At 34.5% G+C, this 16,085-nt stretch overlaps 1 protein-coding gene across 12 annotated transcripts in view; it reads right to left on the reverse strand.

Moving 5' to 3' along the window:
- The window catches only part of EPB41 (erythrocyte membrane protein band 4.1), a 199,556-nt gene that overhangs the window by 150,137 nt on the left and 33,334 nt on the right, over positions 1-16,085 (reverse strand). The gene's annotated exons all lie outside the window — the stretch shown is intronic.

Consider the following 16,085-nt stretch of genomic DNA (forward strand, 5'->3'; position numbering starts at 1 on the left):
CCCAAGGAAAGAGATATGGTAACAGTCTTTATATAGCAGAATGGCTGTCATGTAAAAAGACTAGACTTATTTTGCATTGCTTCATAGAATAGATCCTTCAACTCAGCAGATATTTCACTTCATTTCAACAACTGTTTATTAATCACTTAAAATATGCAAGGGAGGCAGAATTTAGCTCAATAAAAGAACTTCTTAATTACTAAAATTACTTAAAATGGGAAAATGCTACCTCATGACATACAATAAGAATTAACACAAAGTGTTCAATCAAGAAGATATCAGATAATTATCTGTTAAGATTATAACAAAGAAGATTCCTGAATTCAGAGAGAAGTGAGATTTTTAAGGCATCTTCCAACTTGAGAATTCTATGGTCTTAAGTCTTAAAACTGTGTAAGCTCAGGTTTCTAGTAAAAGTGATTCCTACCATTTAACTGACCAGCTTACACTTCCCAATACTTTTCAAAGAATATGCACCATTTCTACAACTGGGAAGTATTCTTCTAATCCAGGACTTCTTAAAATTTTTTCCATTCATGACCCCTTTTTGCCCAAGAGTTTTTACACAATCCCAAGGATATAGGCATATAAAATTGGCATACAAATCAAATACTGACTGAAAATAAATCATAATTTTGCAACCTCCACAATCAGTTACATGACCCCATATGGACTCAAAACCCACAATTTAAGAAACTATGTTCTAACTCACTGATACCAATGGTGAAAATTATGTGGGCCAAATACTGACCAACTAGGAAGCCGGTACAAGAAAATCCAACATTTATTAAGCACTTAGTATGTGCAAGACACTGTACTAGGACACAGGGATTTGAAAATAAACTCCAAGAATAAAAAGTCTGACCTGCTACATCCCAAAGAGATCATAAAAAAGGGAAAAGGATCCATGTACAAAAGCATTTGTAGCAGACCTTTTGGTAGTGGCAAGGAACTAGAAGCTGAGTGGATGCCCATCAGATGGGGAATGGCTGAGAAAGTTATGGCATAATGAATGTTGTGAAATATTGTTCTATAAGAAATGATAAGCAGAAAGACCTGGAGAGACTTACATGAACTGATGCTAAATAAAATGAGCAAAACCAAGAGAACATTATACACAGCAACAAGATTATTGATGATCAACTGTGAGGACTTGGCTCTTTTCAACAAGGTGATTCAGGTCAGATTCCAAAAGACTTATGATGGAAAGTGCTGTCTGCAACCATAGAGAGAACTCTGAAGACTGAATGTGGATCAAAGCATAATATTTTTACCACTTTTGTTGTTTGCTTTTTTTCTTTCTTTCTTTTGATTGATTTTTCTTGTGCAGCATGACTATGGAAATATGTTTAGAAGAATTGCACATGCTTAACCTATATTGGATTGCTTGCTATCTTGGGAAGTGAGGAGGGGGAGAAAAATTTGAACACAAAGTTTTGCAAAGATGAGTGTGGAAAACTATCTTTGCATGTATTTGAAAAAATCAAATACTACTTTAAAATAATTTTTAAAAATTTAAAGTCTGGCCCAAGGAGCTTTTATTCTGCTGAAAAGATAAAAAATTTTAAAAAAATAAATAAGTACCTACATGATATTTTCAGGAAGAACACTAAAAACTAGAGGAAATTAAGAAAGGTTTCATTAAAAGTAAGTTATTAACTATTTTGCTACCAAAAACAGTATCAAACAAGAGAGGAGATATATAATTAATGAATAAATTGTACTGAGGGTTAAATGCAGTCAGAATTTCACAGTATTATCAATGAAGGATTAGAGTAGTTGTCAAAGATTTCATGATTTTTGACTTTGCTTTCACGACTGCCTCCCACTAGTCATCTATTTTTTTCTTTCCCCACCACTATAAAATAAAAACCTTTTTTACATTTTTCTACATTTTATTTTACCTTTTCTACATTTTCTTAGTCGTGGCTGTTTATTTCTACTCTTCAAATGACTTCAAAAACCTAGTGCCTATTTAAATATATGAAGTAAAAATAATCTGATATTTACAATTATGGCTATGGTGTTACCCTGATTTAAGCATTATGTAAAATTATTTAGGTTTCAATTCATAATATTCTTTGTAATCCATGTGGCATTTCTCTATCCTGCACTTTAAACTTGATGCAAATACAAAAACAATTTTATTCAAATGTGTTCAACTCTTCTCGTCCCCATGTCAGGGTTTTCTTGGCAAAAATACTACAGTGGGTTGCCATTTCCTTCTCCAAATTATTTTACAGATGAAGAACTGAGGCAAACAGAGTTTAAGTGCCTTGCCCAGGACCATACAGCTAGTAAACATCTTTGACTAGATTTGAACTCATAAAGACAAGCTTACTGATTCCAAGGTCAGTGTTCTATTCATTATACCACCTAGCCCCCCAAAAGATGTAATTAGCAAAACAAAACTGCTATTCATATTCACACTGAAGAATCACAAATACTTTATGGAATTTCTTGCATTCAGAAGCAGTGATGTTACTTCAATTGGAGAAGATGCCAGGAAGCTTGAAGATTTAAAAATAGCCTCACAAGAAGCTCATCTCTAACACCAGATGGAGAGAAACTACTCTATAAAGATACATGCGTGGGAGGACACATACACAATATCACATGATACTGTGTAGAGGACTTGCGTAATTACATAATGCTGCTGAGATTAGCAGGACTCTGCAGGTAGTAAGCTTGCAGTGGTGTAGAAATTCTGGGTCACTAACTAAAAAGAGGAAAAAACAATGAGGGAGGAAAGAAAGGCCTAGGGAGAAGGTGGTAGTCTGAAATGATAATGAGGTTTTATCTTTAAAAGCACTATACATATCCTTTCTTAAAACTGAAATAGTTGGTGGTAAAATCTGAGGGTTTAACTCAGCTACTCTTGACAGTTCTGCTTGAGTCCATGTGTCTCAAAAGTAGTCCATTATGATTTTCCATAACCTGTGTGCCAAATTAATGGATCAGTAAAAAAGCCTTCCATTTAATAAGACCTTGGTACTTTAAATCAATTAAATGTATAATATATATACATACATATATACATATATATATATACCCACACAAACACACATAAGCATATATATGTTATAACAGAAAATCATACTGATATACAGTTTAATAGAATTGGTACTTTACTTGCATTATGACCTGACGATATTAAAAGAATTTTAATAAGATTACTTAAGAATTCATGCAAGTACTTAACAATAGCTATATGGCAATTACAACTGAACCCTGAACACTACATCTTCATAAATTACAAAAGATATGGATTACCATTATACATATATGGCAGAGTTCTAAATTTTAAAAGATCTTTAAAATAATCTATTCATTTGTATGTCTCAATCTATTCTTCTTCAGAATCATAACATTTAATAATACCACAAAGATTTCCAAAATGACACATTGAAAGGTTTGCTGATTGAATATTAGTTAACAAAATTAACAATTCTTTACTAAAAGGAGATGTAATTTTTTAAAAATTTCTATATCAATCTGAATCTATCACACCACATTTCCCATGTAATCCACCAAACAAGCAAAACTAAACAAGGAATCAATGTCTGAGTGAAAAGAATGCTTAATCTATCCTTTACTAGGGTACCAGCCACACAAGAAGTACTTAAGAAACATATATTGATTTGACTTAACCCAACTTATGGATTCAAATGAGTTCTGGTTTGTTCTTATTGTCTGACAAATCACTTAATCCTTCTGAATTTTAATTTCCTCATCTTTAAAATGAAGATAATATCTAACCTATCTACCTCACTGGACTGTTTATGAGTATTCAAATAAGAATGAATAAACAAATGAATTTTAAAGCATTTATTAAGAACTTACTATGTATAAAACATTGGGCCAAACTAAGCCCTGCATACAATCACCATCTTCACGCATGCAAACATTTTCCAAAACTATTTTTATCCAGCCCTAGCCTCTTTCCAGATGTCCAGTCTTGAATCTCCAGCTACCTGTTGGATCTTGACCTGTTTGTCTCAGAGACATTTAAAAAGCATTATGTCCAAAACAGAACTCATTATTTTTCCCTCCAAATTTTCCCCTCTTCCAAAATTCCTTATTACCATTAAAGGTTCCCAAACACCAAGACTCACAATATAGTTACCATCTTCAACTTCTCACTCTCTTACTCCAACATATCCAATAAGTTGTCAATTACTGTTATTTCTATATTTGTTTCCTCTTCTCTGAGACAGCCACTATACTTTATGTCCAGGCCCACAGCACCTCTCCCTGGACCATTTCAATTGTTTTTAAAAGATCTTCCTTCCTTTAGTTCCTAAAAGGTCTACCTTCCTTTAAGTCTCTCCCAACTCCAACTATCCTCCCCACATCTGCCCAAATGATCTTCCTAAAGCATAGGTCTAACTATGTCAGTCCCCTATTCAATAAGTGACACTGGTTCCATATGGACTCTGGAATAAAGTATTATTTTGGCTAATCTATACAATTTTAATTCCTATTTTTGTTTGCTTTGTAATGTACATTACCAGTATGATAGTCAACAAGCAATTAAATGCCTCTATAGCAGACACTGTACTGAAGTGCTGGGGTTACAAAAAAAAAAGACAAAAATAGTCCTCTCTCTCAAAGAACTTACAGTCTAATGGGGAAACAATATGGAGATAAATAGGTACATATGAGATACATACAAAATAATGCAAGGTATTTTTGAAGCAAAGCCTATAGGACCTTGGAAATGCCTACTATAGAAGGTGACATATGATCTAAACCTTAAAAAAAATAAAAGATACTAAGAAGCAGAGGTAAGATTTACAAAGGCACAGAGGACCAGAGATGGATTGTGGTATGGGAAGAATAGTAAGCAGGATCAGTATAGCTAGATCCAAAAGTACATGGAGGGGAGGAGTATATAAGAATTTTGAGAAGGCAGAATACGATTAGGTTATAAAGGACTTTAAATTTAAAACACAGAAGTTTTTATTTGATCCTGAAAATAGTAGAGAGTCTTTGAAGTTAACTGGTGGAGGGGAGGGAGTAGTAGGGTCAGGCACGTTCTTTAGAAAGTTGAGCAAAGGATGGATGGGAGCAGGAAGAGACCTGAGGCAAGGCGTCCAATTAGAAGTGGAATAGTGCAGACTAGAAATGATGAGAGTCTGAACAAGAGTGGTGGTTGCATGAGGAAAGAGAAGGGGAATTATACAAGAGCTGTTGTAAAGGCTGAAATGACAGCATTTGGCAACTCATTAGATATGTGGGGTGAGAAAGAAGGAGCAGTTCTCAGTAACATTGAGATTTTGAAGACAGATGATTTAGAAGGATAGTGTTGCCCTAGACAGTAACAGGGAAGTTTAAAAGAGAGGTGAGTTTGGGGGGAAAGATAATTAATTCAGTGTTGAACATGTTCAGTTTGAGATGCCTAAAATACAACTAGTTCAAGATGTCCAATAGGCAGCTGGTATCATAGTCTCAGAAGAGAAACTAGGACTGGATATATAGATCAGGGATCCACCTAAATAGAAACAGTAATTGAACCCATGGGAGCTAATGAGATCACCAAGAACTGCATCAAATCACACCATTTATATGTAATTATGTGGGTTCAGTTCTGAGATAATTAATGGGAGATTGTCATAATTAGAGAGTTGCTCTTTATGGAAGCAAATTAAGACATTGTCCCTTTCTTCAACATGTTAAAAAATTTTCACAAGTGCCACCAAAATCAAAGAAAAGACCAATAGATAACTACTTATACACACCCTTTGGATAGAAATATATTTTATAGGTATACATATGTACATACATATATATATATGTAAAATAAGCAAATTAAGAGACCACTATAAACTTCTACTCAGATTTTTTCCAAGAGCAATAATTTTCTCCATAAAAAAATTTGTCAAGATGGTTTGAATATTACATTATCTACATTATTAAAACTTTCTTCCTTAATTCTACCAATTTATATGTACTATTTACATAAAACTCTAGGTATACTTCAACCACCTCACTGTATACATATTTATTAAATCAGTGTAGACTGAACCAAAATAGTAATCTAACCCAGTAGATTTGCAAGTGTATTTATTATACTGAATAGTACTGAACACACCATGAAACAAGTTATAACAATTACTATGTTACTAATAATATAGCATCAAATTTAAATAAACAATAAAAATTAAAGATATCATTTTGACATCCAAGTCTAATTCAAAAATTATTTATTGTAAATGAAAGAATACATTACACTTTCAATAGCTACGAATTCTTTGCAACTGGACCCTTTCAAAAATCAAATTTTGAAACTCCCTGCCCAAGGAAGAAAAAAGTTATTCATAAGAAAAGATAGAGAGAATAATCATATCACGAAAGCAAAAAAGATTAATCTGTGTCCAGGTCATATTCTGAAAATCCATTTAAAACACAATCTTCATCTAAAAGTTTAAGAGATCAACAGTGAGCTTGCTGATTAAGAGAATCTATAGGAAACATACCAATAGAAAACAGAACTACAATTGTGAGAAGTTATTTTGTCAGATAATAAAAAAATAGAATGGTGGTTTAAATTCACTGATTTCTTGATTTTTTTTACAAGCAACTTCATTTTAAGATTGCTTCTATTCTGAATCATCTATAAGAATAGACACCTTCAAATCAACTCTATGAGCAAGTCTTGTGTGTAATTCACATTACAAATCACAGGCTGTATATTTTAGACCAGAATCTGCTGGTTAACATATCAAAGTACCTGCAGAGCACTCAAGTGTCCTATGGCTTTTAGGCAGCAATTCTAACAGGCTCACTCACTCTAAAAGGAGGGAAGAGGTACAATCTGGAAATCTGATTTGCCAAGAAAGCTCATCTTTATGAAACTATGCCAATGAACATCATTGTGGGGCATATAAAGCCTTACCAAAATAAATATTACTTTTTAAAAAGGGCTATGTTTTGCAGAACAAGAAGGCATTGGAGGGAAGAGGGGAAAGGACAAAATATTTTTCTATATATTCTCATTTGATCTTTATGACAGTCTAATAATATATAATTGTCTGATATTATTCTCATTTTATAGATGCAGAATAAGGTAGTAGCAAAAGCTAATAAAACAAAATACAAGGTGATGGTTCAAAATATGAATTTTGTACATATTCCCTTAAAGAATGATTTAAATGCCATCTTCTATAGGAATCCTTTTCTAACCAATACTACCTAGGCCACAACTACTATTTCTAGTCTAAAGTGATTCTTCCCTTCTCTGACCTACCATACCATTTTATATCTCCTGATCATTTCTTATTCCATTCTGAATAATAGTTCTTAGAGAAAAACACCAGAAATGGAATTAGAAAATGGGGTCCTGTGAGTTAGGAAATCTTGGACAAATCTCATGTTACCTGATCTGACCTCTAACTTATCCAATAAGATTTGGGGAGCACAGAATGGCTCTATGAGGTAGTGCACTGCAGTAGAAAACAGGATGAACTGGGGAGTCAAACTAGCTAAGTTCTCTTGCTGGCTTTCCTACATATATTTGTGTAACTGAGCAGAACAGTTACCCTCTCTAGGTTTCCTCTGAAAAATAAAAGGTTGGACTAACTAATCCTATGCTATAATAAAGCACTTTGTAAATTTTACAGGCTTTTTATAGCCTGTATATATAAAAATATAGACTACAGAAGATAGTATCAAATCACCCTGAAAAAGACCAAAAACTCCCAAATGACCTCAGCCAGCAGCAGTCCTGAGTGCGGACCCAAAAGAGATTAAAATGTAATTGGGAAATAACAAAATAAGTAAAAACATGACAGAACATAGATAATATATGGACACTACTGTCCCATATCACCTATCATAGTCTTATAAATAATGATTGCTCAATAAATATCTGTTGAATCGGGAGGAAAAGAGATCTTTTGGAGAAGATATGAATTGTTGTTACATATTATATATTAAACAATTAGGATTATGAAAGTTACAAAGTTATCCATACACTTTGGCTCAGGAAATCTCATTTTTAGATTAATAAAATAATGTTATTAATCAGCAAAAAGACTTCTGTATAAAAATATCCATGGAAACATTAAAATTATGTATTTATAACAATGTAACTGCCTACTGGATACTTCAAACTTTGTTTTCTAGACATCTTAAACTCAACATGTCTAAAACTAAACTTTATTTTTCAAAAAGAAATCACCTCTGTTTAAACCCAACTATCTTACAATTACTTTTCCAGTCACCAGGTTTGTAACCTCACTGTCATTCTCAAAATTGCATTCTGTCAACCCATATATGCAGTCAATGGCTAAATCTTGTCACTTCCATCTCCATATATTCCCTGGTATCTATTTCCTTCTCATCGCTCATGTAACCACCGCTCTGGTCCAGGTCCTTCTAGCCTGGATACTGCAACAGTCCCTTCATTGATGTCCCAGCCTCAAGTCTCTCTTCTTTCCAAGCCATCCTTCATAGGTGACAAGATGACTTTCCTAAAGTTCAAAACTGACCATATCACTTTAGTCAATAAACTCCATTGACTCCCTACCACCTCTAGGAGCAAATATAATTATTCTGTTTATATTTTAGAACTCTTCACAACCTGGGCTCAACTTATATTTCAAATCTTATTACAAATTAATCCCTCTTCCATATTCTATGATCCAGTCTAACTGGCCTCTTTACTAGTTTTAAGCCATTTCACAGAGACAAGGACTTTGTTGTCAAAAACTTTGTTTCCTGGGTCTTCAATAATTATGGATGCTGACAGGGCAGGAGCAGAAACTGCACAAGCAATTTCCCAGTCACATCATCACAAGTGCTCCTTCCCAGTATGGTGACTGCAGGGGGCCAGTTGGCTACTAGGGAGGTAGAGGAGAGGGGTCATCTATTCAAGGAGATTTGGGACTCAAGAGATCTAAGCCTACCTCTACAAGGGTCTGGAGTAGGGGTGTGGCTGAGATTGTGTGGTGGCCATGGCTTGGCTTCCCTGATACATGCTGTCTGCTTCCTGAATCCTTCAAAATCTATACTGCTTCAATGAAGCTACTTGCCTCCTCGAAGAACATAAGCTCATAAGTTTCCTGATGATAGGGATTGTATCATTTTTGTCTCTGTATTGCCCAGTGCCTAGCATGACAACTGGAATAAAACTGGTACTGAATAAATGTGTGCTTTGTTAATAGCAAAAAGTGGAGGGGAAAAGCTATATCAGTCACCTGAGCAATGGCTGATTGTGGTATATGGAAGTAATTAAATATTAGAGTGGCATAAGAAATGATGAATATTTTAAGTAAAGCAGGGCCAAAAGAATTAGCATAAATAAATAAATATAGACAATTACTACATCTATGTACAATTTTAAGTGGCAAGATTAATCAGAAACATTGGATGGTGTTGGTACTAATTTATGAAGCAGGCAACAGTCCTTTCTACAAAGAAACAAAAATATTCATATATAAGTATGTAGTAAAATAAGTTGCAATTATTGCTTTGTGTCATTTTATTTCATTGTTTTCAGAGATTGTACACTGTACCAGATTCAGTCAGGAATATGTTGGGGGCAGTTGTCTAAACAGTCAAATCAAATGAAATTTATCAATACAAATATTTAAGAAAAAAATTATTTTAAACAGGTGTTAAATATTTTCTAATCAAAGAGGTTCAATCCACTGAAAAATTTAGGGTTATTCCTAAAATTTTTAAATGACAAAACAAGAGGAGTTTGATTTAGTTATAAAATAAACCCTAAAGAAAAATTGCCTCTTTCAACAACAAAGAGCAGGTGTAGATCACAAGCAGTGCGCCACCTGGAAGGGCCTGCCTCCCTCCTGTTAGACCAGTCTATCTATTTGCTAACTGCTGAGTCCCTCAGCACTCAGACTGGCAAATGGTAGAGTTCATAACTAAATGTGCAATCAAAGAGGCAAAGATTTCCAGAACTACCAATAATGCAGCTCCTCCTCCCATCTCCAAAGCAGAATGCAACCATGAGAAATTTAGCTATTTGAATCTTTCATTAACCCAGGATTAGCTCATTAAAGAAAAACTGGACAGCTGGTGCTACTGATAAAGCTCAAAATGAATGCAAGACAGATAACAGATATACAACCAGGTTTCTTTCAAGTCATTCATTTTTGCCTATAACATCTTCTACTCCTATTGATTAGATAGATATAAAGGCTGTTTGTGCAATGAATGTTTTGAGACATAGTATTTTTACATTCAGTGTATTAAGGCAAAAAAAAAAAACCTTTATAAATAATACAGATGACCTGCACTATTCCAGTAGGAATTAATGTATATGAAAATATGACATACATAAAGATGACTTATTTAATTTTCAAAAGTAATTTTTTTCCAATCTAATTTTGAAAGTTGTCTTTCTCCCAAAGTTCCTTCATTCAATCTCCTATTTCTTAAATGCTTATTAATACTCCTCCACTTCAATCTTATTTGGACTTCACTGCAATGGAAATGAGAGGGATTCTCCATCAGGAATACAGGCACTAGCATCATCGACCAAAGAAGAAAGGCTTGGGTTATCAGCCTTGCTAAATTCTGGGACACTCATCACCAAAGGCTAAATGACAGCTAATGATAGTTTTTTGAACACTAAAATTCATATGAGGAGTGATATTAGTGATAGGAAAGCACCTGCGAATTATGAGTATTTTGAAATACAGGAAATGTACTTTGTCAGAGTCAAGAGAGATGCAAAGAAAATAAGATTGTGCCTCTGTCCTCATGGAGTTTATAATTTAGCAACAAACTGGATAATAAGATCCTCACAGATTAAATACTATCTGACCAACATATGACTAAGTATTTCACAACAGCATTTTTTCAAATCAAATATTTTATAGTCAACAAGCACAGTGGAATCTTTTATTTTCTACAAATTTATGATTGTAAAGATGGGTTCTGCTATAGAATATCATTTGCATAAGCCTGCCTATTGCTTTTCTAATATTCTTCTGGTGATGCTATATGATTGTGGATCATGAATTACTACAATCTCCGAGGAATCACAAATTGCAGGTCACCCAAAGGGCAATGGAGAAATGCATGGTGGGAGTAAATAGGATGAAACATTCCCAACAATGAATTGTGGACACAAAAATTGCAAAAAAGATATCTAAAAGATGTATGATTATTAAAGGATGTGAGCCAGCCATTTAACAAGAGAAAAAAAATAACAGATAGGCTATACTTGTAGTTTAAATTAAGCCAAGATACACAGGCTTTAAAATATTGGGTAGATTTCTTTATCAAGGATTTACAAGGAGACTAGAAGAATGAGAAGGCCTAGGTGAATTTTGAGCTGCAATAATTAGAGGAGTACCTACACTGGACCCAACTAACATGAAAAACCATCTAGGACCATTTTGTAAAATTTTACAATTGCTGATTTTCATAATAAGCTATTATGGATATGGATGTAACTCCATGGAAGTAAGTTACTCATTGCATGCTTTACAATATATTCCCAGTTAAAGACAAAACCCTATTTCCTCTATAAGTTGGAGAAATGAAAAACAAGAAAATGAAGTGTTTTACTTTGGATTCATGTAACACTTAGTAAACACTTACTAAGTACCAAGGAAAATAGAAATACAATTAAGAAAGTCCCTGTCCTCAAGGAATTTACAATCTAGTAGAGATGATAAAACAATACAAATGTTAAAGAAATATACTTTATATTACTTATATATCTCTTATCACTCCTGGGAAATGGCAACCTCTAAAGGCAAGGATCCATGTCTAATTGACAAAATCTCTGAGTGAGATAGGACCACAGAGGATCCTAGTGCAACCCAGACACCCACAAAAAATGCCCTCTCTACCAAACATGATAACCAATTAAAAAGCATTTATTATCTAATTCATTCCTAAGGCAGTCCATTACACTTCTAAATAGTCTAACCTTAAGGAAGAGTTCAAGGTCAAAATTTGTATCTACACCTTGCACTTGTTCCTCCTATTTTAACCCTCTGTACCAAGCAGTCCAATTCCTCTGCAGTGGAACAGCCTTCCAATTCTTTCCTTAGTCCTACAATCCTTGTTTCCCTCCTTGCAACCTATTAAAATAGCATTAACATTTTTTGGACAATTCTATGTGATTACACCTCTCACATACTGAGGGTGAGTTTTTAAAGATCAGCTTCAGAAGTGTCAAGTTTACCCAATTTCACTTTATTCAATTTTACCTAATATTTCAGACAGCTCAACTTTGCATTATTTATAACATTTAAGGCATAAACATGAAACTCAAGAAGCTTTGACTTCATTACAAGAGGACCCAGACTCGTGCCCATTAAAAACAACAACAACAACAACAAAGGACATGGTGCTTATAAAAGAATGAATGTCCCAGGGAGATGGCAGTCTTGTTTGGAACTTTTTACATGTATTACCTATACACCTGGGGCTCATAGTCTCTTTTCAAGTCCTTTACCTGTAAGCTTTCAGTAAACAAACCAATCAGTTAACAAGTAACAATTAAGTGCTTTGTTGATGTCAAGTTCTATGGGGTTACAAATATGAATAAAATAATTCTTGCTCCCAGCTTACATACTAAGAGGCTGAGAGTCCTTTCCATATACAACAGAGCTCAAAGTACTTTGAACTGAAGATCAAGAAAACCTTTCTTATGGGAAAAAAATAAGATCTTGAGAAATTTCAGGGAAGTTTCACTAAAAGCTTGTATTTTATTAATATTAGAATTCCTCTTCTCATCTCTGTGCCTTATATAGGCTACCAACCTTACTTCCTTCCCAACCCTACACTCCTTGTCTCTTGTTTCACCTATTCCTTGCAATTTCCTAATTCCCTTCAAGGTTGAGCTAAAGTGCTATCTCCCACAAGAGCATCTTCCTGATTCCCACTACTATCTTCCTCCACTAGGCAATTATTTTGTATTAATTTTGTACAAATTTAAAATTTATTTAAATCCTATAAACACACTAGACCACACTACAGAGAAAATATAAATCCCTCAAGGACATAGTCATTTTTGTCTTTGTAGCTAACACCAGCACATGGCACAAAGCAGGCTCTTAATAAATGTTTGTTGTATTGAACCTAGAAAATTAAATTTCTGTGATTTGCTACATTCAATCTTCTTGACTACTACTATAATACTTTCTATTGGCTATCCTCCTTAAAAAGACTGTCAATAAAATTCTATATAAATATGTCTTAGGACGTTTGGAAAAGAGATACTATGTATTAAATATATTACCTGTAACTAATGATAACACTATCAATATAATCAATTTCCATATTTCTAGTTTTCAGTCACACAGTTGAAGAAATTAGCTCCTAATTCATTCATCATCTGTGACTAATTCTAAAACTTCTGGATTACATCTTGAACAAACTTAAAAACCTGAATGGAAATTGCATATAGTTTTTAAGATTCCAGAGAAAAGTTAACATCCCTCCTGACTAAAGAATCTATGTTAATTACAAAATTTAATTTCAAATAAGAATATGTACCAATTTATTTCTTTTCCTTTCCTTGTGATCTAGACCACTGAGAAACCAAAGAGTTTTTTATTTGAAACGTGTAAATTAAGAACTGGAAAGAATCACAGGAAACTGTCAACATTTGCTAAAGAATTAATTTACTATATCACTATTTTAACTAAAGGAAACATAATTCAAACACAAATATGTCTGAAATACAAATATTCTTTTGATTTTTCATTCATGGTTGGCTAGTTAACAGAGTTAATAGAGTAAAACATTATAAGGAATATTTTCTCCTCAATAAGAACTAAATTTAGTTTCACCTCCCTCAAACAAAAAAGTCACTTCTAGAATTCTGAGTAGGAATAGCAGTAAAATCCTCCTTATGGGGCAGCTTGATGGTACACAGTCCTGGAGTCATGAGGATCTGAGTTCAAGTCCCACTTTAGACACTTAATACTTACTAGCTATGTGACCCTGAGCAAGTCACTTAACCCAACTGTCATAGACAAAAAGGACACTTTATACTTGAGAAATGGAAAACAAAACAAACACTGTGAAAATAAGATCAAATGAGATAATAATTGTAAAGCCCTTAGCACAGTGCATGGTACACACTTAAGTGCTATGTAAATGTTAGCTATTATTATTGGTTTAGACTTCACAGAGAAAACTATTTTCTAAAAATGCCAATATCCAGAAGGCAAAGAATTGATAAGATTTACAGAATGGAAAGAGGATCATAACCTATTTCTTCATTTTTCAGTAGGGATTTTTATTGCAAGAGCAGAATTTGGATTAAGTGGGATTAAAAAAAAAAAAAAAGAAAAAGAAAAATGGTGGCTCTAAGTAAGTGGTTAAACCAACAAAGGTTTCGGTTCAAATTCAGACAGGCAATGAAAAGAAATAAAAAGAACTGCCATATATCCTCATGATGAGCCATAAAATCCACTATAATAATACTCAGAGCATAACCATTTATTTCAGTTTTCCCTAAAAGCAGAAAGAACAAAATAGCAGCTGTGAAATCACCCAAATTACTAATAAAAAAAATTTTTAAAGCTTAGAATCTTTCAAAAAATCTTCAACATATGCCAAAGAATCTCCAAAGACTATTCAATTATGACTAAGTACAGTCAAGAAAACAACAGCATGACAGTCACTATCATGTGGCTAGAAACCAATCCATCAACAATTTGTTCCACGTGAGATCACATTCTCTCTCAAGAGAATGCCTGTTCCTAGGAAGAATAAACGTATTTGGATAAAACCTCACCAGGAATAATAGTTTGATGATGAAATACTGAGGATAAGCTTAGTATCCAATATCTGCATAAGTAAGGTTAACAATACAATCTTTAGTAATTCTACAGAATATGTACATAATATATATAAAATGTGTCTATGTAGTCATAATGACAAAAATAAAAACCCTCTGATTCCAGACAACCTAAAAACCAAGAATAAAAATATTTAATCTCTCAAATTGAAAAACTGTTATAATCGTGTTTTTCTCAAATGCCTCAAACTACCTCATTAGGAAACAGCATTATATTAGAAGGTAGCCCAGTAATGGAATAAGCCCCTGTTTGAATCTGAACTGTGTCACTATGAATGAATCATATGACCTCTTAAGTAACTCAGTTTCCTTGAACAAATTTGCCAAAAGGAAGATGCTTTGTTTGTAAACTCTGAAGTACTATATATACTAATAACTCTCAAACATCTATATATGCCTATGGCATTACAAAGTTTACAGCCTGCTCTCCTCCCCTCAACACAAACGAAAATATACACAAGAACAAAAAGCATGTTATAATCAATTATGGAGTCAGAACCTTTGTAAGACTCTGCTGAGTCTCATCTTCCTCTTCTGTAAAATGGGAATTATTCATAATAATTGCACAGGATTGAGATGAAGAAAACGCTCTATAAAGATTTACAGAGGCAGTGTAGGCAGCAGGGAAGGAAAAGTGCAGGACTTCCCAGTCAGGATCTAGGTCCAAATGATGGCCCCAAGTGACCCTGGGCAGATAGTCTGTCTCCAACAGGTCCCTTTCAGTTCCCAAGTGTAGTATCTGCTGAGATAGTACTGGACTTGGATACCCCAAAATCTGAGTTCCAATCCTGCCCCTGGCCCTTAGTGGCCGAGTCAATCTGGACAAATCACTGAATTTCTCAGCCTCAGTGTTCTCATCTATCAAAAAAGGATAGCAAGAGTGCCCACCCAAGAGCAGTTGTGAGATACAGTGTGTAAGGTGAGTGCTGACCACTGCTACTGTCACAACAAGAGCTACATTGTTAATGAGGGTTATCAACAACATCTAGCCACCTAGGAAAGGGGGGATGCAGCTCCGGAGTCAGTTCCTGCCTCGGCCCTGCAGGATCCGCACACCAGGGAAAAGAGACGAGAAAAAAGGAAAAAACTTTTTGGAAATCTTCCTTGCCCCTGCATCCCTTCCCATCCCGGGTTGCGCCCCAACATCCGCGAGCCTCCAGAAACCCCCTGGGGAAAACGGGGGCTCGAGCCCCAGTCCCAGACCCGCTGCCAGAGGTCCCGGCTTCGAACCCACGGGGTGACCTTGGGCAAGTCCCTCGCCTCTTGGACCTCAGTTTCCCCATAGGTCCAA

Source organism: Sminthopsis crassicaudata, chromosome 3 (genome assembly GCF_048593235.1).
Source record: "Sminthopsis crassicaudata isolate SCR6 chromosome 3, ASM4859323v1, whole genome shotgun sequence".
NCBI classification, from domain to species: domain Eukaryota; kingdom Metazoa; phylum Chordata; class Mammalia; order Dasyuromorphia; family Dasyuridae; genus Sminthopsis; species Sminthopsis crassicaudata.